This window comes from Megalops cyprinoides, chromosome 17, assembly GCF_013368585.1.
Source record: "Megalops cyprinoides isolate fMegCyp1 chromosome 17, fMegCyp1.pri, whole genome shotgun sequence".
NCBI lineage: Eukaryota > Metazoa > Chordata > Actinopteri > Elopiformes > Megalopidae > Megalops > Megalops cyprinoides.
Genome location: NC_050599.1, coordinates 5,040,747 through 5,064,593, shown reverse-complemented (window position 1 = coordinate 5,064,593; position 23,847 = coordinate 5,040,747). Strand labels below are relative to the sequence as shown.

Below are 23,847 nucleotides of genomic sequence, written 5' to 3'. Positions count from 1 at the left end.
TCTGCGCGGGTGAAAAACAGGGCAGCGTGGAGCGCCTCCTCCACCCGTGGGGGTGCACGTCCTGCGCGGCGCTGCAGTGAGCCACACGCCCTGTCCTTGGGATACTGAACGCAGCGAGGAAGCCATGAATACCGGACATACCTTTCATGTCAACGTCGTACCACAACCACACCTTCGAGAAGAAGGCAGACACCTCTCAGCGGTGCAGCCAAAGGGGCGCGTCTGCGGAGATCAGCAACGCACTCCCCACAGAACAGCAGCCTTTCCACTCTCTCGTGCATTCCCAAACTTCCTTCCAGCCGTAGGCCCGCGTGCAGGGAGCGAATCTGCTCCTCACACGTGTGCTGAAAGCTGCCAGAGTATTAACCCAGCAGAGTGGGCAGAGGGATTTTCGGCCGATAGGCAGGGTATGCACGGACACACCTTCAGCCGTTACCTCACCAGCACACATACAGCATGTCACGGCCCTCCTTGGAGAATATATTACATTACTGGCGTTTAGCAGATGCTCTTATCCACAGCGCTTTACATAGGTTACAATTTTATCCATTTATAAGATGGATATTTACTGAGGCAGTTGTGGGTTAAGTACCTTGTCCAAGGGTACAACAGCAGTGCCCCAGCAGGGAATCGAACCAGCAACGTTTTTGTTACAAGCCCTGCTCCTTACCACTATGCCACACTGCTGCCCCAATACAGTACATTGGTTATCAGGCAGAGTAGCCCCAAGTAGCGCCCCCTGCTGTTCATTCGCCTCTTACCACTGCGCACAGTGGGGCTCTGAATGAGAAAGCCTGCTGGCGCCTGAGGGTATCTCCCAGTTATAACGCGCAGGAGCGTTTCGGTGCATCGCAGGACCTCCGCGCGCTCCGCTAAGGAGAAAACCCTCCGCCGGAAATGCTTTCAGCAGCTGCTAGGAGAATTATTCCCCACCTTGAGGCCAACCAAAAGACAAACGGCAGCCAAGTCACATGACTGCTCCACGGTGGAACCCCATTGGTGGGAAAGCCTCTCAGTTCCGTCACTCCGCAGCGCCATACGTGGGTCGCGGTGCCTGTCACTCACTCTCTGCTCCGCTACAACGGCTACCATCAGAAAGGATGTTTATATTAAAGTCCGCTCAGAAGCTAAAGCATGAATTATGGCTCAGTGGGTCTGCTCCTGGGTGTTAAGACGAGCAGGCTGAGAGCAGCAGGCCGTACAGACAGAAGGTGTGAGCGCGAGCGCAGAGTGAGTGCTGAATCACTGATGCGTGCCTTTTTTTCTTCTTTAAACAACACAGCGACGCTGCTGGGTGCTGTTGGGGGGCCCGGGGGACGGGGGGGTGGGGGTGACACCGCTGCCGATGGCCAGACTGGCACTGACAGGTGTGGCACAGACGGTGCCAGCAGCCGCAGGGCCTGATCCAAACCGCACACCAGCAGGTCCGATGGCAGCGCATTCCCGCGCACCTCACACACTCCGCCAGAGCTCCTTACCAACGGGGCGGGGGGGGGGGGGGGGGGCACAATGCTGTACAAGCACACTGTTACACACTCCTCACACCCCCTGCCCAGGCTAAAGAGGGCTCAGTGAGGGGGGCCACGACAGAGGGGGGTGGGCTCTGTGTGTGTGTGTGTGTCCTCCACCCTACAACCCCCCCCCCCCCCCCACACACACACACACACACACACCCTCTACCTCAACCCATCTCCGTCCGCCTGCTTCAAAGTCAAGGAAACTTTCCACAGATCAGCGACAAGGAAACTGACAAAAAGACCAAAACAAAAGAGGCTTAGGGGTCGCTGGGAAAAAAAGAGCCATGACCACACAGTCACGCCACACTGCGTTCACCACCCAGGCCTGGCATCGGCCTCGCCATCCACACACCACCGGGAGGCAGGGGGCCTAATTACTCAGGACTAATACATTCACTACTGCTGCTAGTTCTGCAAATAATACTCCTTAAAGCAAAATTTAAAAATGCAAACTGAAACAAAAATGGAAATCAAAAACATTATTTTTTTCCATAATGTTCCTCCTGATTTTACAGCTAATAGGTGAACAGAACAGAATTTCAGCTTTTATGTTCATCTGCTGGTATTTTACTTTCATGCACACGGGCAAAATGGAAGCAAGCAATACAGTTCCCCCTTGTGCTGAATGGAAAAAAATGTGGCTTATTGTCATCCATGGGGCTCAAAGACTGCCTTAGACATGCAAGAGCAGCAAAACATCACCAAATGTCATTTTAATAAACTGCTACTGCTGCAGGAATTTCAGAGAGATAGACCCACACAGTCAGTTGCCCTTGGCAAAGTCACTCCGAACCACAACAAACAAAAGCATTTACAAGAATCCAACTGTGGACTTCACTGTCCACCACACCCAGACAATGTGTTTTCAGAGAGAGAGAGAGAGAGAGAGAGAGAGAGAGAGAGAGGCCTTGCAGAAAAAGGACTGCACAGCATTTACTCTGATAGCACTGCAGGACGTTAGATCAAAGGCAGCGGGAATGGCGCTGGTGGCCCTTTGACATTATTAGTGTGTAAAACCTGAGGGAGAGATAAAAGGGGATCGGCAGAAGGTGGGAGACGTGATGAAGGACAGACCCTGTTAGACAGAGAGCTGCGCCGAAACCACCAGAAAACAACTGAAACGCCTGGGAGGGAAGCAGCGAGGAGCCCGAGAGGAGCCCGAGAGGAGCCCGAGAGGAGCCTGCACAAAGAAAAACTTCCAACAGGATAACGCAGAGCGATAAGATAACCGGGCTCTCAGAAGATTCATACGCCAACAGCACGCACGTGTTCAAACATTTATAAACAAGATCCTTCATCAAAAGTAAGGGCAAACGTGGCGGTTTTCAGATGTTCCTTCCAACATTGTCTCTCGGGCTGAAACGGCCACCACACAAGCTCTGCAACAGACGTTTTGATCTGATCAGAGTATATGGCTCCACTGTCCAAACAAATCGGGACATCGTGGTCCTGACGCATTAACGCCGCCTGACAGCGTGTAAACACGCTCCGGGTCGTGCGTCGTGCCGTCAGACTGCGGGATTGTGGGGGATAAGGCCTCCCGAGCTGCCTTCAGTGCCTCGCTTTCCATTCTACATTTGTACTTTCCACTGTTTCGCACTCACATTCTTTTTGGGGGTTTGGAGAGGTGCCTGCGTCAATACGGCCGGGACAAATATTAGTAAATCATGACTGACTTCCCATCTCACCAACAGTAGCTGCCTGGAAGGAGCGCCAGAGCCGAGCTGAGCAGGACGGACCCGGGCTCCTGCGGGCGGAAAACCTGTGCAGTCAGCAGGCAGAGAAAGGGCCGTTTATCTGCGCTATCAGGTGTAGCACTTCTGCAAACCTCTCGCTGAGAGATCAGATAGACACCCACCCACTTCCCCCCCTGCAGCAGTGAGTCCTATCTTTGGTCTCCGCTATCTGCACACTTCCCTTAAAGGCTTTTCAGGCCTCCTCACCTCAGAATAAATAGCGCCCTGTGCCTGGTTTCCTCCCATTTAACACCGCGGCGTTGTCTTGAGTGGCTTTCGCATTCTTGGGCTTTCGTTTTAGACAGCCCCCAAGGCCAGCTGCAGTGACAGGGGCCCGCCAGAGGGGGCGCCACCTGTCTGTCACCCATAGGCAACAGTGCGTGTTTTACGGTTCGTCAGCCTTTTGTCTGGGTCCATGCTCGCTTCTCCGGGGGTTGGCACCAGTGGTCGAGACACACTGTCCCCAGCCGTGCCTGCAGAGTGACGGCAGACACGGGGGCAGAGGTGCCCGAACACCCCCAGTGCACCTCCAACACACACATTGTCTTATGAGGTGACAAGCTGACCTACTTTGATAAACCACAAAGGGAAAAAAACAACAACAACGCTTTCGATTTCAGAGCGCATCTTTTTTTTTTGTCCAGAACTGGTGATGCTACAGCGTCTTTAAAGGATGCCGTAACCTTAATCTAGAAGAATAATGAAGTCCTGACTGGGCAGTTCCACTCGTACACCCCGACGCAGGTGCTCCATTTGGTGCACTGTACCACATACAGCTGCAGGGCCGGCCGCTTCTTTTCCACTTTCCTTTTTTCCATTTCTTCCAGCATTCTTGCTACACTTTCCATTTTTGTCTCTGTCTGTTGTTCGACGGCTCCCTCCCTCCCCCCCCCCCCCACATCTACTAACTTTAGAATGCATTTATAGATAGGATAAAACAGCAGGTGTTTCCACAGACACTCCTTCAGTAATATATGCAAATTTAAAAAGTTAACTGCAGTTAAACAGTAATTAATGACCATAGGAAAAGGCACCAGACACCATTTTTCACCATGCTATCATCTATTTGGAAAATTAAAAGTGAAGTGCATTTTATTTTTGCAAGAGCTTCTTTGTTTTAAAAAAAAATCAGGACCGCTGTATAGTACACTGCCCTTTTGTAATCTGATTACCACAGGAAGTCATTGTTTCACAAAGATCCCGATTAGTAGATGCATAAAAAATGCTGACGTTAATTGTTTTATTTACAGCCAAAGAAGCTGGGAGGTGAAAACAAGAGCAAGAAAGAGCCAGTGAAGGAGGCAAAGGAAAAGGGTCGGAAAAGGCAACATTTTTTCATCATCCAGGTCTTGGTTTTAGTCCGTAGCATTGGCTTTCTTACATTAGAAAGGGTAGTCAACCAGGGAGAAACACATGCCAAAAGATCATGATTTCCACCTTGCTGTTCTCCATGTCCTGTGATTTCTGAATCAATTTCTGCTCAGGAATGTAAACCCAGTTAATAAAACTGCATGTATGGGAAAATCTGATCATCAGGAACTGAACCCTGTTTACAATGGATTTTCCAGGAACGCATTGTGTCGTAAAAGCCGGGACAGCCTGTAATTTGAAGCACCCAGTTCCGGAAATGGGGAAATTCTGTTTCCAATGGTAAATTCAACATACTGTCGGTTATTCTGTGATTGTGGAAAATTACATTCCCTTCAGCTGTACGATGTATATACGCAGTACAAAGCCCACCTATATTGGTAATAATTATCTACGAGTTTTCATCAAAAAGCTTTGAGATGGATTACACAAAAGGGCACACAGCAGGTGCTCCTGAAAGAGAACTGCAACTCTGCAAAGCATTACATCTGTCCCACATCAGTCAAAACCAATCAGGCTAGAGGTGTGCAACTCTGACGCTACTCCACACGCCACATAACACTAAGGCAGAACACCAGCACTAGCCTTCAGAGTACAATGTTGAAGCCACTTACTTCAGCTTCAGATGCACAGTGCCATCACCCCGCAAGACATTTAAGCGTTAAATTCTCTGAGGATGATAACAGACATCATATTCACAACCAAATCCACAAAGCCTTTCGAATACTTCCAAAGAACTGTTTAAAAATATGGAGTGAGAAGAGCATTTGACTGAAGGGACATAAATGACAGAAAAGCCAGGAGTCTGCAAGGCAGCAGGGGCAAGCAATGCTTTCAGGACTTTCATAACAAACTGCCCTTTATGTCATGTGCTTCACCGGTCTTCCTTCCAAGGCCGCGCTCACTGTACCTGAAATCCACCCCGACCCACTTCTGGAGTCATACTAACCCAACCAACAGCTGCTTCACAAACAGGCACCAGCCTAGACTGTGTTCCACAAGCAGAGAAATAATGCGGTCAAACATGAACTAACGGACACAAAAATGAGCTGTGTCATAGGCACACATCACTGGGGTCTCCGCTCTCCTGCAGTCCTCTGAATCAGGCCAATCTTTGATCTTCTTACTTCCTCTGCACAGCAACCCAATCACACTCTTGCCAACACCATGTCTTTAAAAATCCAATTCCAAACTGTGCCTCTACCTTCAGCTGCATATCGTCATCGCGTGATGCAGTCGAGGGGAGTCATTTTCTGCCACGTATCAACATAGCGATGTATCAATCAGTTCGTTGTCTTTATTCAAAATATAAATATATGCTGTTAGGGGTGCAATACATATTTTTGAAACTGCCTTGGTGTCTTCACAGATCTTCGCTGCCCTGCCACTTTTCCAAATATCCCTGGTTTAACACACAAGCCACTCTGTTTTTAATTAGCTGAAATGCTACGTCCAGAGAAAGCCAGCTGAGGCTCTCCTATATTCCATAAATTGATGGTTTTGCTACTATCCTATTTCACAGCAGAGTTACTGCAGCGAGGGAAACTTGAAAAACACTTCATTAGCAAGAAAGGCAGCTCTTTAATTATTTTGCTTTTTTAAACGCTGATTTACTAGTTCTGTTACTTAAAATGCTATTTTGGAGCGCTGATTTCACCACATTATTTAATGTCCACAGTTCAGGGGAACGAGACGGTGCAATATTTGTCACTCATACCACTAAGAGGAGCACTGAGGACTGGTACCGCACATCCTAAAATCTGGTGGGTGCAGGGTGTTGTGCATGAAGTCAGAGACAGAGCCCTTACTCTATATAATAGAATATAGCGTTACTAGTGTGTGAAAGTGTAGCAGAGCAAAGCTTTGCTGCTGATCAGTCAGCTTCAATTAACGCTGATCCCCAAGAAAAATAGCGCCACGGTTGATCCAAATTGGCTTATAGCTGTGTTGTTTCTGTTCGCAATCATTCAAAAATGTTTATTCAGCGGACGTACCACCCTACTGCTCCCTCATGCCAAATGAATGAAGCTAAGCAGAGCTGGGCCTGGTCAGTACTTGGATGGGGGACCTTGGTGAACCAGGCTGCTGCTGGAAGTGGTGCAGCTGGGACGCTACAGGGCAATCTTCCCTCCCAATCCCGAACTGCAGGGATGGGAACAATGTGCTGGAGGATGTGCCATCTTTCAGACGAGACTGTTATGCCAAGGTCCAGACTCACTGCAGGTATTAGCAGAGGTGTGAGCCCCTGTTTCCAAGCCTAATTCTGAATCAAGCAGCAATCATACCTTACAGCTGACTGATTACGCCACCCTACCCTCCTTGTTTCTACATGTCATCTGGAACAAAAAAAAAAAAAAAGCTGTTCTCAGCTGACTAGTATTTTGCAAAAATACTTAGTAACTACAACACTGCATACTTGCCCGTGTATACTTGCACAGGCTTGCTCTTCATCATTTCTGAAAATAACACAAATGCCAATCATCTGCACAAAACACAATACACAAATACGTTCTGTATCAGCTCTGTACGTCCATTGTAACAACTGAATTCTCAAACAGTTTAGATTGGAATTAAACCAACCCTTGGCTCAAAATTAATTTTCAAGCAAATTACATTCTGGGTCTAGCTTCTGCCTGCTGGAAAGATTGTTGCATGAAGCTGTGAAGTAATCAACATGGCATGGCTTAGCAAACACTATGTGACCCGTCTAATGCAAGAGGTATTGTGACATACTTCAATCCAAACCACTGATGAACGGCAGCTTCCTTTACTTTCTCAGTGTTCTCCATCCTGCAAGGCAACGTCTGAAATGTGTACTTGTACGATAAAACTGCCAGTGCAAATCATTATGCGTTAAATGCTCTGAACCGTGGTGATTACACAACCACACAATTAACCCTTTAAGCAACCACACTTTGATTGTCCGTTAACAATGCAATCTACTTGCCCTACATGGAGGTAAGACAAACCGACAGGCTACAGGATAGAAAGTCCTTATGGGTGGAATCAAAATGCTTTCATTTCCTCAAATGAGAGGGACCCGGTTCTGACAGTAATGGACACACAGAGAGAACAGAGGAGCCACGGTTAAGATAACACTGAGAAAACACAAAACAAACGTTTGTGTGTGCTGAGTCAGGAGTAGGAGAAATGCTCTGGTTTTGGTTCGTGCCACGTAAGGTCAAGGGGAGGAAGGGGAAGAGGGGGTGCAGAGCCACGCACAAAGACACAGCAGACTCCCCATTTCCCTCTTCCTGAGGCTACAAGCACAAAGACTGTGTTGCAATGCCTTTCTTCAAAGCAGCACATTCACACGACAGCACAATCCCCACATCAACAAGACCAGCCAGGAGATCTGTCTAAAGTCTTTCCGCTGAGAACAAAGAATGCATCCAGGACATGCATATAGATCATACTTGCCCATTTTTAAAAATTTCTTCATGCATTCATATCAGGCTATTTAGTCTACATTTGTTTGTGTTCATGTTGACTTCATTGTCATTGCATATTTCTGAAAATTGTGAGAACTAGTTAACTGTAGCTAGGCTGGCAGAAGTAAAATCACACAGAATTAGTGTCTGTGTGCAATGTGACAGCAAAGTCTCCTTTGAAATGTGTTTAACAATCTAAAACAAAATCAAAGATTTAACGTTAAGACAGCAACATAAATACAGAACATGGAACTTCATAACTCTAGCTCAGTACTCTAGCTGCAGAAGCAGACCCATTACCAGGAGCCTCCACAAAATGCAACTAACTAATCAGCCAACTGCATTCACAAAAGGTCAAGGAAGCCTCATTCAGTAGAAAACAATGGAAAATGAATTTAACTGCTGTTTTTATTTATCTGTATCTTTCCCCACATTTCACAAACTTTCTGGCAGTAAAACAAAAAAAAACCCAAAATAAAAGACCTTTCTTTATTAAATCATGGGTTTGATCATGGGTGGACGGCGCTAAAAAAACAATTTTAAATCTTGAATCCACATTTGACAAAATCACAAAAAACAAGAGCCTTTTTCCTGTTGGCCTGTTTGGATGATGTCAAGTAAGACTGAAAGGTGAGCTAGCAGAAACCTATCCCATTTATACCTGGAGCTGATGCAAAAGTGACAGGAAACACAACCACCTGAGCTACAGATGAATCTGGGCTAGTGTAAACATGTCAGAAGTGCTACTTATTACTGACCTACTTCACATAACAGGTTTAGCAGCTGATCTTCATGTTGTGCAACAATGCTTTCAGACACTAACAGCAAATCAAAAACAATTAAAAAATAAAACCCTCTAGCATTCACAAACAAGATATCAAGTTAGCTGTTGCCAATCTACAGCTGGCAGAAGAAACGACAGTCACAGCTACTCAAGCTTTACACTATCGTCCACCAACGTGGGAAATCATACAGTATTTGAGGAGCGATTTAAAAAAGCATAAGCCGTAGGGTCAAAGTGCACGGATGTGTGCGATCCACACAACCACCCCAATAAATCACCCGGCTGCAGCAGTTGTGTGGCAGGCTTCTACAGCATGGAGCTGTGAATGTGCTTCTCTCTACTGCTGAGCGGAGAGATTATTTGCCCAGTCACACTTGTTCTGAAGCACAGCCATTATTCCTGTTGACAGAAGCCTTTTTTGTTCTAGAACTCGGGAGCCACGGATGAAATACTGCTTCAGAATTGATGCTTGACAAACGTTGTGATTTCATTTAGTCAGAGATAACGAGATTACACTGTTTAATGTAGCACAGTCGTTAAGAGGCGTTTATGCAGTTGATTTATGTATCCACAATGGAGACTTCATTAAAAAGAAAGATGAACACTATACATATCCTGCTGCTTAACATCCAAACCTCCTGAAAGTTAGATTGTATCTGATTTCTTAGACACTTTCAATGTTGCATTGGCTTCCATTGTTATCATTTTTCACAGAAACCTCCGAGCATCTTGCAGAAAACCTATTTAATCTTTTTAAAACTCAAAATTCCGAACTGTTTACATGTCACACAAAGCACTGTATCAGACAATCCAGTCTGTGTGAACGATTTCATGGCTAATTAACAGTTTATAACAATGATCCACATGCCAGTCTTTAAAACAGTTGGTGGCAGGAATGCACAAGTGTCTTGTTTTCCTGAGAAAGAATGCCCAGCTTTTATCTGACTCAAGGCAAAGATGGCATGCTCTTTTCTGTTTTAAAGCCAGTGTGTTCACAACAATCAGATTATATTATAGAGAAGAACACAGCTATCCATAATGTCTGGAACAGTGTTCATTTCACTTTGAATTTATGAAAGTAGTAAGACTCAGCCACAGGATCTAGGCAATATGATAGTAAACGTAGGTATACAGTTACTATTTAAAGTCAAAGCTTTACACCAATGGGGCATTTTAATTTAAAAGAGTTAAAGTACTTTTTAGCAAGTGTAAATCTGTTTTTCAGCCCCGCAAACATGCAGTGAAAACTGCTGCTTTTCTTTCCATGTTAAAAAAAACGTTTTACAGAAACACTTAAGACTTAATATCATCAACTCCTGGCCTTTCAACATCTTAGTATTCACTATAGGGACACAACAGGAATGCAGTCTCTTCATGCATAATACCTTCAGACTGCAATTCATAGCAATGGGAATATGAAGCAGGCCCCTCTGTGAATTGACAACTAAATCATTCCAAACAATGAGCTATTCATCTTCTATACTAGCAATCATTGAGTTAGAAATCAAGTATTAAGGTGTAGAAGACTTGAGGTGATATTTTTTCCAACCAGTCCCTTACGGCAGCCCCAATAATTTCCCTTGTGTCATGGTAACATGACCCGTGACCTGGGAACTACAACATGTGACCCAACGATTTTGAGTTCCTCTCAAAGGGGGGGGAGGGATTAGGGCATAAAATTCTCTCCCTGAGAGCAATGGCACACATACCTGATGTATCTTAACAGTCACTTCTCAAACGACATTCTGAGCTGCAACGCTGCCTACATTTAAATCCATAATCAGAAATATGTTCAACTTCACAATATGATGAGAGAAACACCACGTAATTATTGGGTGAAAAGAGAAACCAAGATCCTGCAGTTATTTCTTACATTTGTTTCCCATGACAAAATCCAACTGTAAACCCCCTTTTTAGCTGTCAAAATTAAAAAAGGCATGAGACCAATGACTGAGATATACTGGTGTTTGAAATATAAATATTATTCTGTCCTTTAAAATAATATTTAAATACTTGATGAATCAAAGAAATCTGTGGAATAAAAAGGGGAATCAGAAAGCAAGCCACTTGCCAATAACTAACGATATGATCACAGACAGAGGCCAGGTAGACTAATCCAGTTTCCCCTCGTTTGACAAGCTGTTTCCGTACTGTTGATATAAAGAGTAAGCATTGCTACAAACAAGCATGTTTATGACTTGCATGAAGTCTCTCTCATTATTTTTGCTTCTCATCTATCAAAATATCTCATCTTATCTCCCAAAAACTGAATGTGAAGAGCACAAGGGTTGTTCTGCTAAAGATAAACCTGAAAAAGTTTTTTTTTTTTCCTTCTCAAGACACTGGCTGTTCCGGTCTTGGCAGCAATGTACCATAACATTTTGAAACACCCTCCCTCCAGCTTAAAGCAACAACTCTCACAAAACAGCTGAAGAGGTAAAACTGACTATGCAGCAAGATGAAGTATTTATACACACTGCTTCAAAGAGCCTCTCAGCTGTGGCAAAACACAGGCCACCAGAAGCAACGCTCCGAGCTGGCAGATCGAATCCTACCTTTTCCTGTTAAAAGAGTGTTTCAGGTATGGTCACAAAAAACTCAACTATGAAACAAAGTGCAAACAGCAAGCACGCAGACTTAAGCCTATATAAAAAGAAAGGCATTCAGTTAATTTTATGATGCTAAATACCCTTGAACTTTCTTTCCAGAGCTTTTCTCACCCTCCCCTTGGCATGTAATATCTGTGCTATCTGTTTAAAGTCAATCTGATGCACTCTTCTACAAACAGCTTTCTACCTCAATGCAGAACACGATGCACTGTAAAAGCAAAGAGGGTAGTTCACATCCCATTATTAGCCCTGATCAAGGACTCGGCAACACATTTAGCCAATCATCCTGACCGAATGTGTGATTTAGACCTGCATTAGCGCTAATCAGGGCATGCGAAACACCCCCAAAGAGCGGTAAATCAGAGCGACTTTGCTGTGCATCCACATGTTTGCCTGGTTCCAAGCACATATGGTTTCAGTTAGGGGTCTGCACCTATAAACAGTTGGCCTCGGCGGCTCATTGGTCAGGATGTGCAATGTTAACTGCAAGTCAAGACAGGCAAAAGCTGCTAATGAATGATCTCTGCTTGCCACCCCCCCCCCCCTTCCAGCAACTGTGCATAACCGGTAGATACTCCCGAAATCTGATACATGATATCTCACTATGATCAGTATATTCTGTCACACCACCACCAACACTGTAAAAGGGTGGATTTATAGATTTCTGCATGCATATACTCCCTTCATAAACCAATTGCTCAATGCAGTCAATTAAAGGGAAGTATTGTATGTGTGTGTGTGTGTGTGTTTGTGTTTGTGTGTGTGTTTGGGGGGGGGGGGGGGGGGGGGGCTGGGGGCAGGAGAGGGTTCAACTCTTGAAATATTAAACAAGGAGCAACAAAAACATTGGACACACCCAAGAAGTTTTCAGTGTAATTGTTTTTGTTCCAACTTTTCATACCATACAGCCTCATTCAGAAGTAGGAAAGACACTGCATTTTTTTTTAGTTGTAGGCTTTGCTGTGAACTACAGAACTAAATGAACAACTATTCTGAAACAGCTGCGTAGGAAACTATACGAAAAAGTGACAGCACTCATGGAATTACAACTTTGCTACTAAACGACAACCAAATCGACTATTTACAACAGATACGCACGTTAATCCACCCAAATGATTGATACGCCATGCCATTAGCGGTAAAATAGGAGAACACCACATCACAACAGCTTTTAAGCGCACATACTGAAGAATGCAGTACTGATTCAGCCAAATAAAAACCAGAGGGAAACTATCTAAGCTACACTACAAGCTTGGTTGGTTTCAATTGCTTACAAACGATGAGCCTGCAGAATCAGCGTATGCCTTGTACCATATAAACTGTGAGGACAGCGTGAAGATTTTCGGAAAGACACGAGTCCTGTTGCTGAACAGGTTATAAGACTGTAAACCTCCACACATTTGCGACAGCAAAACTTCACTATTTTGCTATTAAACTTAAAGGATAAATAGATGCAGGTTGTCAATTAGCTGCCTTTCAGCACTTCTTGCGAGGCATGTCTACAAATAGTCCTTATTGAAAATAGTTTCACTGTCAGGTTAAGGAATGTTATTTCAATGCTATGAATGCATACACGCATGCAAGATGCATCCCTGAAATGTACCTACTGTAACTCACAAAATGCTTTGAATAGAAAACATGCATACATACATACATAAATACATACATATATGGAGCCATACGTGACAATGCATACGTGTTTACACGGAAAAGAAGAGACAAGCTGATTGCACAATATCTTTCAAACCAGTTAAACAAGCTGCAGTACTGATAGTCCATGACTGTGCAGCGTTGTATCGGCGACCCCCTGTCCCATTTAAAACCAATTTCTGGGCCTTTAATGTAACAGAAAGCTGGGTACGGGTTACTTTGGAGAAGGGATACATTTCAATTACATGACAAAAAGAAGTCCCTGAATTCCTGTCACACACACCTAACACTGATTTGAAATACAAAGCAACTCATCACAATAATTATCAAGCAAGCGATCAGCCTGAAAACTGAAAACGCTTATTGCCAAAACCGAAGCAACGTGTGCGACCTCATGAAGTAAAAATGACAGAAAGTTAGCAGCTCAGATAGTTAACTACCAAGTTCATTCCGAAAGCTAAAAATGTTGATCCAGGAGCACAATGTGTCCATGTTGCTAGCTGAGCGTCGATGTTGCTTCTTTGCAGATGTAGCTAGCATTAGCTAAAGTCTGATAGCGACCCGGGCAGAATGCAAGCCAGTGGCTGGCCAGCTAGCTCGCTATCCATCGGTAGCTACCTAGCCTAGCCAGCTACAATTTAAACACTCCCCGTGGCTTCTCTAACTTTTCCACGAACCCGAGTGGAAAAAAGACAGACACCGAAAACATGCATTGCCACATAGTTTCACACAACTCGAATTGCTGTAAAACTTTTTTCCCACAAAAGTAACCGGACTATCTTACTAAACAAAAATAATTTGGAAACGTTAACTTTAGCTCGACTACGGCTACAGACATAAACGCAGCCAGCTCCTAAATCCCGTCGCAAACCTCAAAAAACCTCACACACCTGAGAACTCAGCCACTTGGAAAGTTTTTCTCCCTTTTTTCTGAAGGGGGGGTGGTGGAGGCGGACATATTATTTAAGTCTGATATACGGTTAAAAAAGCAAAAGTATAGCTGAATGTGTAAGTTACATTCAATAACTTGAAATCGTACAGTTACCCCCCACCCACCCCGCTAGCACCGCCGGGGCCCTGTCCTAAAACTCTCTCTTACCGTCTCCGCCGCCGCTCCCCGGGCCACCTTCAACACCCGAGACGCCGCCACCGAAATCTCCACAGGGCCGGGGGTGAGATGACAGAAAGGCGGAGAAGGAGGAAACTTTGGGAAGGGGGGGACGGACGGCACCCCGGCCTGTTCTGTTTTTGGTGGTGGTGGTTGCAGTTGAGGGGGGAGGATGACTACGGCCGCAGCCCCCCCGCCGTTTTCGGAGAGTCGGGAATTTCTTTTTTGACAGCTCTTCTTCTTTCTTTTTTTCCCCCCCTCTCTGCTCCCCCCTTATTTTTTCTCTCTCTCACTTTTCCCTTCCTAAACTTCCAACGGATACGAATCAAAATACTGTCACACAATATGGCGGCTGCGAGAGCGGGCACCTCTCGCGAGACTGCGGAACTTTTTTTGGGGGGGGGGGGGGCAGATAGGCTTGGGTAAGCTATAGCTGGTTAGCTGCGCTAGCAGCTGGTTGGTTGGGGAAGCTGGGGGGGTGTAATGGAGAAACTGATTCCGACCTCTTTCGGATCGTCCCTTGTTGGAGGCCTTACCGTGAATGATGCCAGCGATAGCCAATCATTCCGGAGAAGGTAGAACGGTGACAGTGACGGGTGTCGGGTCATCCTTGGGTTTCATAGATCTGTAGTTATATGTATGACTTAATTTTGGTTGTTTGGAGTGGAAACTACCACTAGACGCGTGGGAGGACAAGAGGTGGGTGGATTTTTTGGATGCCAAGCAGGTCTAAGAGTCCTGGGAAAATGTTAGCAGGTCGGAGTGCGCGGTCTGCCTATGCCGATTGCAGCTCCACAATAAAATGCATGAATACTAGGCACATAATCAATTTTTATGATGAGTACACGTTGACAGAGGACTGTTGTGTTCGTGTTCTTGTACATATTATCCGTTTCGACAGCTTTATATTCACTCTTAACCCTAACTTAATGTGCATGGTAATCACTGCGTTATTACAGCTATACATCGCATGGGAACAAGGTTTTGGTTCTGTAATGCACCTGTTGATAATACTGTTTCTTAATTTCTACTATTTCTAATGTCGTACCATAGGAATGGAAGGTCACCACAACATCCCAGGAACAACTATTTTTCTACGTCAAAGTCTGATATGTGGGAAGGCGTTAAGTGACCTTGACATCTGTTTCTGCTTCTCATTAAGATATTTGAAATTTATTTGAGATATATATTTTTCTCTATATTGCAATATGTTTCGTATTTATATGTGGACTGTTCCAAAAAAAAAAAAAAATCAGCAAATCGTCGGCAGCCGAGTTTTAAAGCTGGAGTTGAGAGGTGGGGTAAGTGACTCAGTACTGTGGACAGAGTGATCTTGGAGAAGCTTAGCACAGGTATCACAGAAGTATGTTGACAGATTGCTATTTGGGCAGAGGTAGTTTTTCTGTGGGCCAATACACAACAAATGTGACATTCTTTACTTTCTGTTATTATCTTTTGTCTATGAACACATTACCTTTTATAGCATTTATGCTGTCCAGCAATGTGTACAAATATCAGATGATGTTTATTTTTAATATCATTAAATATCCCATCCCCTTACAGCATTGTTTTATCTGGAGTATTCATATTATTAACTATCCCACTTTGTGAGTGAATGATTTTTATCTGGAGTGAGTCTTTATCATTATTAAATATCCATTCCCCTGACAAAAGTATTTTATCCTCATTTCCCCTTCTGTGAATAACAAGAGTTTCTCCCTGTCCCTCTCTCCTGATACCTGTTCTTTGATTTTTTTTTTCCTTCTCATGTATTCATTGAATGTGTGCCTTTGATATAACATATTCTGCACAACAGATTTTCTACATTTTATTAATTTACTGCATCTTTGCCAGCTGGGTTTATTTCTCTGCAGATCCTCAGTTTTTCTTCAGCTGATGCACATTTCTGTTGCTCACCTCTTATTCTCTCTTCCCCTCTTCATTCCGCCTGGTTACTCGCTTCCCACAAGCGGCTTTCTCTTTCAGCTGCGTCCACTTAACAACTCTTGTCCTTACTGCGCACTATGTCGTGATCATTATTATCTTTAATGTGTCGTTTCTTCCTTCATTCCCTGTCTTCTGAGATTTTTTTTCATTTTTCACCCAGGTTTTGTAATCGCAGATTGTACGTTAGGCTCATCTCGCCGCGACAGTCTCTGCTCTCGCGCAGGATTGTAGAGCAAGGCAACCCATGGATACACACATTTATCAGCATGATTATTTTACACATTACAAGTCCCACGGTGCACCAGGGAGCAGACACCGTTTTGGGGGGATATAGATGCATCTCCTTGATGTCATCTGAGCAGCTCATAGGCACCAAAATGAGTTACAGGGTACCAAGATCAGTATGACGTGGGAACCCTGGCTGACAGACCCACATCCTGGTGTACCCTGGTGGAACCAAGCCAATTTATTCCACCTTTGTGGGCTATCAGTCACTGGTGGCAGATGATATGTCTGGGCTTGAAACCAGGCCATAGGGCTCAGCCTACACTTTACTAAAAAGCACATTAACTGTATGAACCACATAGGAGCCCCATCTGAGGTTTGTTTAATCATTTTTGACATCTATGGGTAGTATCAATCCTTTCGTGGTCTTAATATAAATACTGTATGTTACTCCCCACATGACGGTGCCAGTGCATTTGTGTGCTTTGTTGTTTCCTTAAAAAAAGACATTTCAAGAGACATAGTCAAGTCTTTGTGTTTGCTTAGGCCAAGTCTTTAGCTTGATTTACAACCACTGGCAAGTGTGGTCATTTTCCACCATTTTCTCTATTTTGGGCCTCCGTGCCCATGGCTTTTGGCCTTGGTGATGTTTAATATGCAGTTACTCTGATACCACAAGAAATGATTCAATATTATTGTAAGAGGGTGTACATTTGTAACAGGTGATGACTGAACAAGGTTATATGTATTTAAAAAATGAACACGGAATGCATCGTCCAGCCATGACAGCATTTATAATGCATTCATGAAAAAGCAAATACAGTCAGGCACCGCTTAGCGTCCATTCGGACAACGTCCGTTAGCATATACATCCGTAGTCCCATTAGGCTATAATGAAGTTTAAAAATCCAGATAGGGATTTAGCATAGATTTAGGGATAGATGATGTAGAACTGAAGTATCAGCCTCTCTCCCTGTAAGACCACAGGGCAAAATGCAACGCTGGAATGTCCAATGCACCATTGTTTCTCAATTTTTTTCTTCCTATTTTTCTCCCTTGCAGAACACAATGTGAAACTTTCCAATATGGAAAAAACCTTGGCTTGATAATAAGATGCACAATGTAGATGGGTGTAAAACTTTCTTACTTTTTTGTCTTTTTTTAACTGTCAGCCCTCAGCCACACCTAAAATGATAGAGTATGTCTTTCCGTACTTTTCCAGAAATTGGAAGCCATCTACATAAAAAACAAAGGCAGGAAGTTCATATTCTACATAAATAAAACACTGTCATGGCATTGCAGAAGAATAGCGTCTCACTGTATATTACAGATTATGAACACCTCACTCAAAGTTGTCGGTCCCCTGAGGCAGAAATAGCGGGACTTTGAAATTAATCATGCATGTTTTTCATATATTGATGTATCTAAATTGGAAAGAATAGTTGTTATGTCATTGCATATGGTGTCCACACTTCTCCTCCTTTGCCATTAAGCCTTTTGCATGTGTTGGAGACACATTTCTCAAATACATAAGCCTCCTGTGCCAAATAAAGACAAGGGAATGAAATATGGTGAAGGTCTAATTAAATTGGAGAGGGATGGTAGGCGCTTTATTTAATTTGGTGGCTTTGCTCCTGAGATTTACACTGTGTGGCAAATGCATGTTATTGCACATTAACACAATCCTTTTCTCAAACCATTTGAGAGCTATGATATTCAGCATGTAAGATACTTATGATTTTATTTATGTGACCATCCTTTTGTCTGAGACTTACAGTTGATGGGATCACTTGGCTGGGCACTCATTTAATGTCATACTCTTACTAATTATAGTGCATAATGGCAAATGTAAGTTTGTATTATTAATGCCATTTCTGCTGTGCTGCTGCAGTCAGTGGTTCTGTTCAACTATTCTCAAGTAATACTGTAGCCTGTATAATTATAACACAAAATCCACTCAAATCATCTCAAGTAATTAGGGCTCTGACCTGTGCTGACAACAACAAATAGTGCCAAGAGGCCCTCTATAAGGTGGATATACCAAATAATTTCAGTGTGTATTTATATTAGGTTATTGCAGGTAATCACATGATTTATCCTCTGTAGAACATGCACACTGTATCCAGAAGAACATGTTACGCTCGAAACAGTCAGAAAGCCATGATGGCAGTCACACCCAGCACATCACAGCCTGGCTCTCAGTGTAGATTATAAACATATGTATGCAATGTTCTCGGTAAGACAACTGTTTCCATTTTCTGGTCACAAAATGTGCTTTTCTGTGTCATTTAGTCTGCCCTCACTGTTAAATTGGATGGTTGAATTTGTCTGTGCGGACATCATAAACAGGTGTCCCATTTAAAAATTTACAGCTTAATTGATGTGGACTGAGCCTCTCTCTCTGTCGCATTAACCCACACAAGGGCTAAGCGATTGAACAGAGGCTCTCGGCTGTACATTTGCTCTTTTGTGGAAGCACAAGGCGTCTTGTGTGTCTGTGTAACTGGGTGACTCATGAGCATGCACTCTGACTGCAGCTATCTGCACAGAACGGCGACCTCCTGACTTCTCGGGTGAATGAGGACCGCTGACACCACTCAAAAACCCCGGACGCAAACTGAAAAGACAGTCCACGTTTAGCCGGTGTGTTCGAGAGAAGGGAAAATTATCATTATGTTACGTTTCACACAGATTTGTAAGTGGACACGCAGGGGGCAGAAGCGTGTACGATCCGCACCACTGTGCCGAAGCATTTCCTCAAAGTGTGTGCTGTGTCCCGTGCTCTCAGCAGGGAGGGTGTAAACTACTCTCCCTGTCACCCGGGGAGATTCATATCCCACGATACTGAGGTGTCAGGTCCTGGTGAAGCGTGTGTATGTGTGTTGGGGGGTCTGCAGGCTGGGGGGGGGTATGGGGGAGGGGGGGGCTGCTGCTGATCTGCAGCAGCAGCACATTGAATTCTGTGTCTCTCAATCAGCAGTTGTTTTATAAAACCCTCTAACAATTGCACGTTGCGCCCCAGAGGTCCTCTATATCCTCGGAGACAGTTTAGTGATAAGGGTCCAGCGGCACAACACACACACTCACACACAGACACAGACACACAGAAATGGTTCCTATGACCATGTTAGCATTCACAAACACAGACACGTTATTGCCCTCGGTGCGAAGCAGAGATACGCGGCACCCTGCGGTGACTGGAAGCTCGGGGGTGGAGGCTGGCCAGACTTGGGTTCACTCACGGTCTGGAGACGGCCTCTTTCGGGACAGGCCCAAGGATTTGATTTGCAGCGCCCCTGGGTCACGTGCGAGCGCTCACGCTGTACATGAACTCCCCTGCGGTAGGTGTGCCTGCGTCGCAATAGTGAGGGTGAAACAGAGCTGGAAGAGTCCCTGTGGGAGGGAGGGGGGGAGGGGAGAGGTGTGTGTGTGTGTGTGTGTGTGTGTGGGGGGGGTCAGGAATGCAGCTCAGTCAGCCACTGATCAGCGAAATGAGAGGACATGGCACAGGCCAGCATAGACACACAGAAAGCAACAGCGGCAGCACACTCCAGCTCACACCCGTTCAACAGGACGTTTGAAGAGCCCTTTTTGTCGAATGACAATGAAATGCGCACTGCAGCGCACCCTCCTTGTGACTGGCTCTCCCTGTGTGTGGGAGTTCCTGGAGCTCTTACAGATGTAGGACACCTGGCTTCCACACAAGAATTACCACATGTAACAAACAAGGCCTTTGGGATGAACAAATTTTAAACCAATACAAAATACAAATCAAAAACACACTAAAACTTGTTTATTTCAGAAGCTTAAGAACAGATTAATTTTGGAAAAAAAACAGTTTCTTGTTCATTACTGCCTTTTGCATGTGGAATAGTGCTTGATTGAGACCTAGAACAAGAGATGTTTTGACTTCCTGCATGATCTGAGGTGAGAAAAAACATCACTAATTGCTGAAAACCTGGCACACAGGTCAGGTTGCGCCAATTCAACCAGTACATTCTCATGGTAAGGCTTTGTGGGCGTCAAAAGGGCAGCAGAGGGTGAGTGGGCCCAGAGCCAGGGCTGGCCGACCCAGAAGCAGCAGCGGCAAAATCTGGAACCAGAATCTGAAAGGCAGCCAGGCCGAGGTTCAGATTTTGACCTTTGGTTCCGAGGCACGGTCGCCCTGACCTTCAGGAAAGGGGGGGGGGGGGGGGGGTTGACATTCCTCACAGGCCCAACAGAAGTGATGGAGCACAGAACTGACAGCAACCCAGGACAGACCGAAAAGGCCTGCATGCATCCCAGGAGCGTCTGCTAGGCTTTGGGGGCATTGGCTCCCAGATCCCACAGAGAGGGCTGGAAAGCTGAAGTCTATGTGTGATCTGGGCCTATGGATAAATGCGCTTTCAGTAGCCTCATACCCTCAACCTGACATTCACATTGTTCTGCAATCCAGTTATATATATACAGCTCTGGGCCACCACACCCTCTCCTGCCATTTCGTGTACACAAACCCTTATGATGAAAATGCACTTAACTAATTTAATGGTAACACAGCCTGACCTGTGTTCCAGGTTTTCAGCAATCAGTGATGCATTCATCTTTAACACTTGCAGAAGTACAGCTCATTTAGACTTCTGTTGGCTCTCCCGGCTTGCCGTCTGCTGTGTTCAAGGCTATATATATGTATAAAACACTGTGTTAACACACTGTGGTAAGCCAGGTGGAGCAGCATCCCCCTATCAGTGGAATCAGTCTGGAGAGGTGTGGAACGCCCTTCCCTGTGGCAAGATCCACTTCTGAGCCAGCCCCTGGCATCTGACCGCCTGTGCACCGCGATCCTCGAACAGGCAGGCGACGTGGGGGGGGGTCCATAACTCACCCAGGGGAGGGGCATCTCGAGACAATGTGGAAATAGGCTCACATGCATGTTAATACATTCTGCGGCCATCCCTGCAGCTCATAAATTTCCCCAAGCGATTGGAGTAATAAGTCAGGGGGCCCCCCGGGCCGGCCCGGCACATTCTCCACAGCTACTCGACTGGTGTCAGCTCCTGGCTTGCCCCTTGCTGTCAGGACTTTTTCACTGTCTTTGCAGTTCACAGTTACGCCTTCGAAATGTTCTAGAATGTGGCACCCATTTGATACATTAGGCAAGATTCCACTCAAATAAAAAGCAGTTCAGCTGATATCTGGGGAGTGCAACACAGTATAACTATAGGCGCTCTAATTCCTCGTGATGGTCTCATGCATCATGATAGATATTTTTAGTCTCCATTGCAAATAAACACCTGGAGAATTACGCTCTCCCATAGTGATTTTATGTCATCATTGTGTCAGGAAAGGAAAAATGGCTATGGGCTGCGAACAAGAAGCCCAGAGTGTTCTCTGGGCATTGCCCACAGAGCAGTTTTCACACCATCAAGCACAGAGTTGTAGCTTAAAGATACACTAGTGACACCTAGTGGTGTAGGCATGGGACTACAGTTACACCATCCTGTCCCCCAAAACCTGTATTCAGCTCAATTGGCCAGTTAGTGTTAATGATGTTGCATTGCTGGGTAATTCAATACTAAACGAAGTGAGCTAGGATCATCCTATGCCAGATTTTCCAGGACGAGGTCTTCTGATAAATAAGCTAAAATTCATACCAATATAGAAAATGCTTCAAGTATAAGATACATTAGTTAGACCATAATGTAGTCCAATGTAATGTAGTCCAAAAAAAAAGAAATATATTGTAATATATTGATAAAAATGTTGTTCATCCCACTAATATATTGCAAATACATTTAAAATATTAAGCAGAAATATATTGCAATATACAAATACATTTTTTGTATGGGGTCACCATCGTTTTCATTGGGGTTGGCATACACATACAGGTGTTACACATTTCACATAACCTTTGACCTGAGCAAGGTTAGATCATTAGCTTTTAAGGATCCATAAAATCCTATTTATTTAGTATGAGAGCAAACCTGAAGAAGCCAAAGGCATTTATAATGCGGTTTTAAGTCTTGCTCTTGAAAGAACCTTAATTTGAATTATGATCATCCCATGTTGTTTATGTGGACATATAACATATGTGAGCAAGAGCATGGTGCTGTGTATTCTTTTCCAAAAGACAAGCACATGTCTCTTAATCCCACTTTCATTTAGGAGATTCAAGTCATTTGTGAAGTGGATCATGATTGTAGATCTGTGCAGTGGTTTTCATCAACGGGTCTTTACACACTTCACATTAGGGAGGTGTCTCACCTGCCTGTTATATACCTTGCACACAGGTGATGTCATGACATGGCAACAGTGTCACCATACATTAGCCAAGCTATAAGGCAAGACTTTTAGTCAATCTACTAAAAATCCACATTCTTCTGTAAGAGGAGCAGATAATTAGCCTGAAGTATCTGTAGTGGGTAAATTGGTTATTGTTTGAGAGGCAAAGTCTTAAAAAAAGCAGTTTAATCAGTTAGGACTTCAGGCTGGTGACACATTACCAGTAAAGTGCTATGTGTAATCATTACATTATTATTCAAGAAGAAGATTCAACTTTATTGTCATTGTGCGAGCATAACAAAATTGCAAAAAAGAGCAACTTACATCAATTGCATTTTTTAATAATGTTATCTATTTATACAGCTGGATATTTACTGACGCAATTTTGGGTTAAGTACCTTGCCCAAGGGTACAGCAGCAGTGCCCAATTGGGGAACAGAACCAGCAACCCCTCAGTCACAGGCCCTGCTCCTTAACCAGTATGCTACACTGCGGCCCTGCTACACAGGGATACAGTGATTTTTTTTTACTTATTGTTAACAACGGCCATTGGACCGTAAATTCATTTATATGGTTCTGCAACACTAGGCCAAACTGAAACGCACAATGGCCTCCAAGCAGTAGATATGGTCACATGATACAGAGGTGTCATTTCCCACACATTCTGCACACTCCAGCAGAAGGTAATCCAACACACCCAGCTGCTGTAGTTCCCATTAAAGGGTTCAGCACTGGAGAAAAAAACGACACTTTCCATCTGAAGCAAAAGAGATTTATTACAATAGAGGATATAAAATAAATATACATGACTTTTTCTCATTTAACAGTCATTTGTACAGTGAAATTAGGACAACTTAGCTAAAAGCAGCTGTAATAGTATAAATGTTTTTGTTTGTTTCCTGCGCTGTGCTGTTCTCATATTGCAGTAAGGAAGCTATGGAAACACAGTACATTTTCTGACCATTTGCTTGTTTTTGCACATGCGTGTGTGCAAACACACGTGTGTACAAACACGCATGTGCACACCCACACAGAGACTGGACTCGGGTCAACAGACGCTCAGGCTTGCAAAGTAGTCCAGCTGGGGGAGCCATACACCGAGTAAAACACTGTAATACAGACTAACGTTATTCAAATCAAATCTGTATGAGAGGCTATAAATGTTTTTTTTTTCCTCCAAAGGGCATTGTTATAAAAAGCCCTACTACTTC

At 44.3% G+C, this 23,847-nt stretch overlaps 1 protein-coding gene across 1 annotated transcript in view; it reads right to left on the bottom strand.

Moving 5' to 3' along the window:
- Positions 1-14,561, bottom strand: part of tab2 (TGF-beta activated kinase 1 (MAP3K7) binding protein 2) — a 40,853-nt gene extending 26,292 nt beyond the window's left edge. Inside the window, 1 exon segment of the mRNA XM_036549577.1 lies at positions 14,195-14,561. The gene's annotated coding sequence lies outside the window, so the exon portion shown is untranslated.
- Between the last annotated feature and the right edge of the window lie 9,286 nt (positions 14,562-23,847).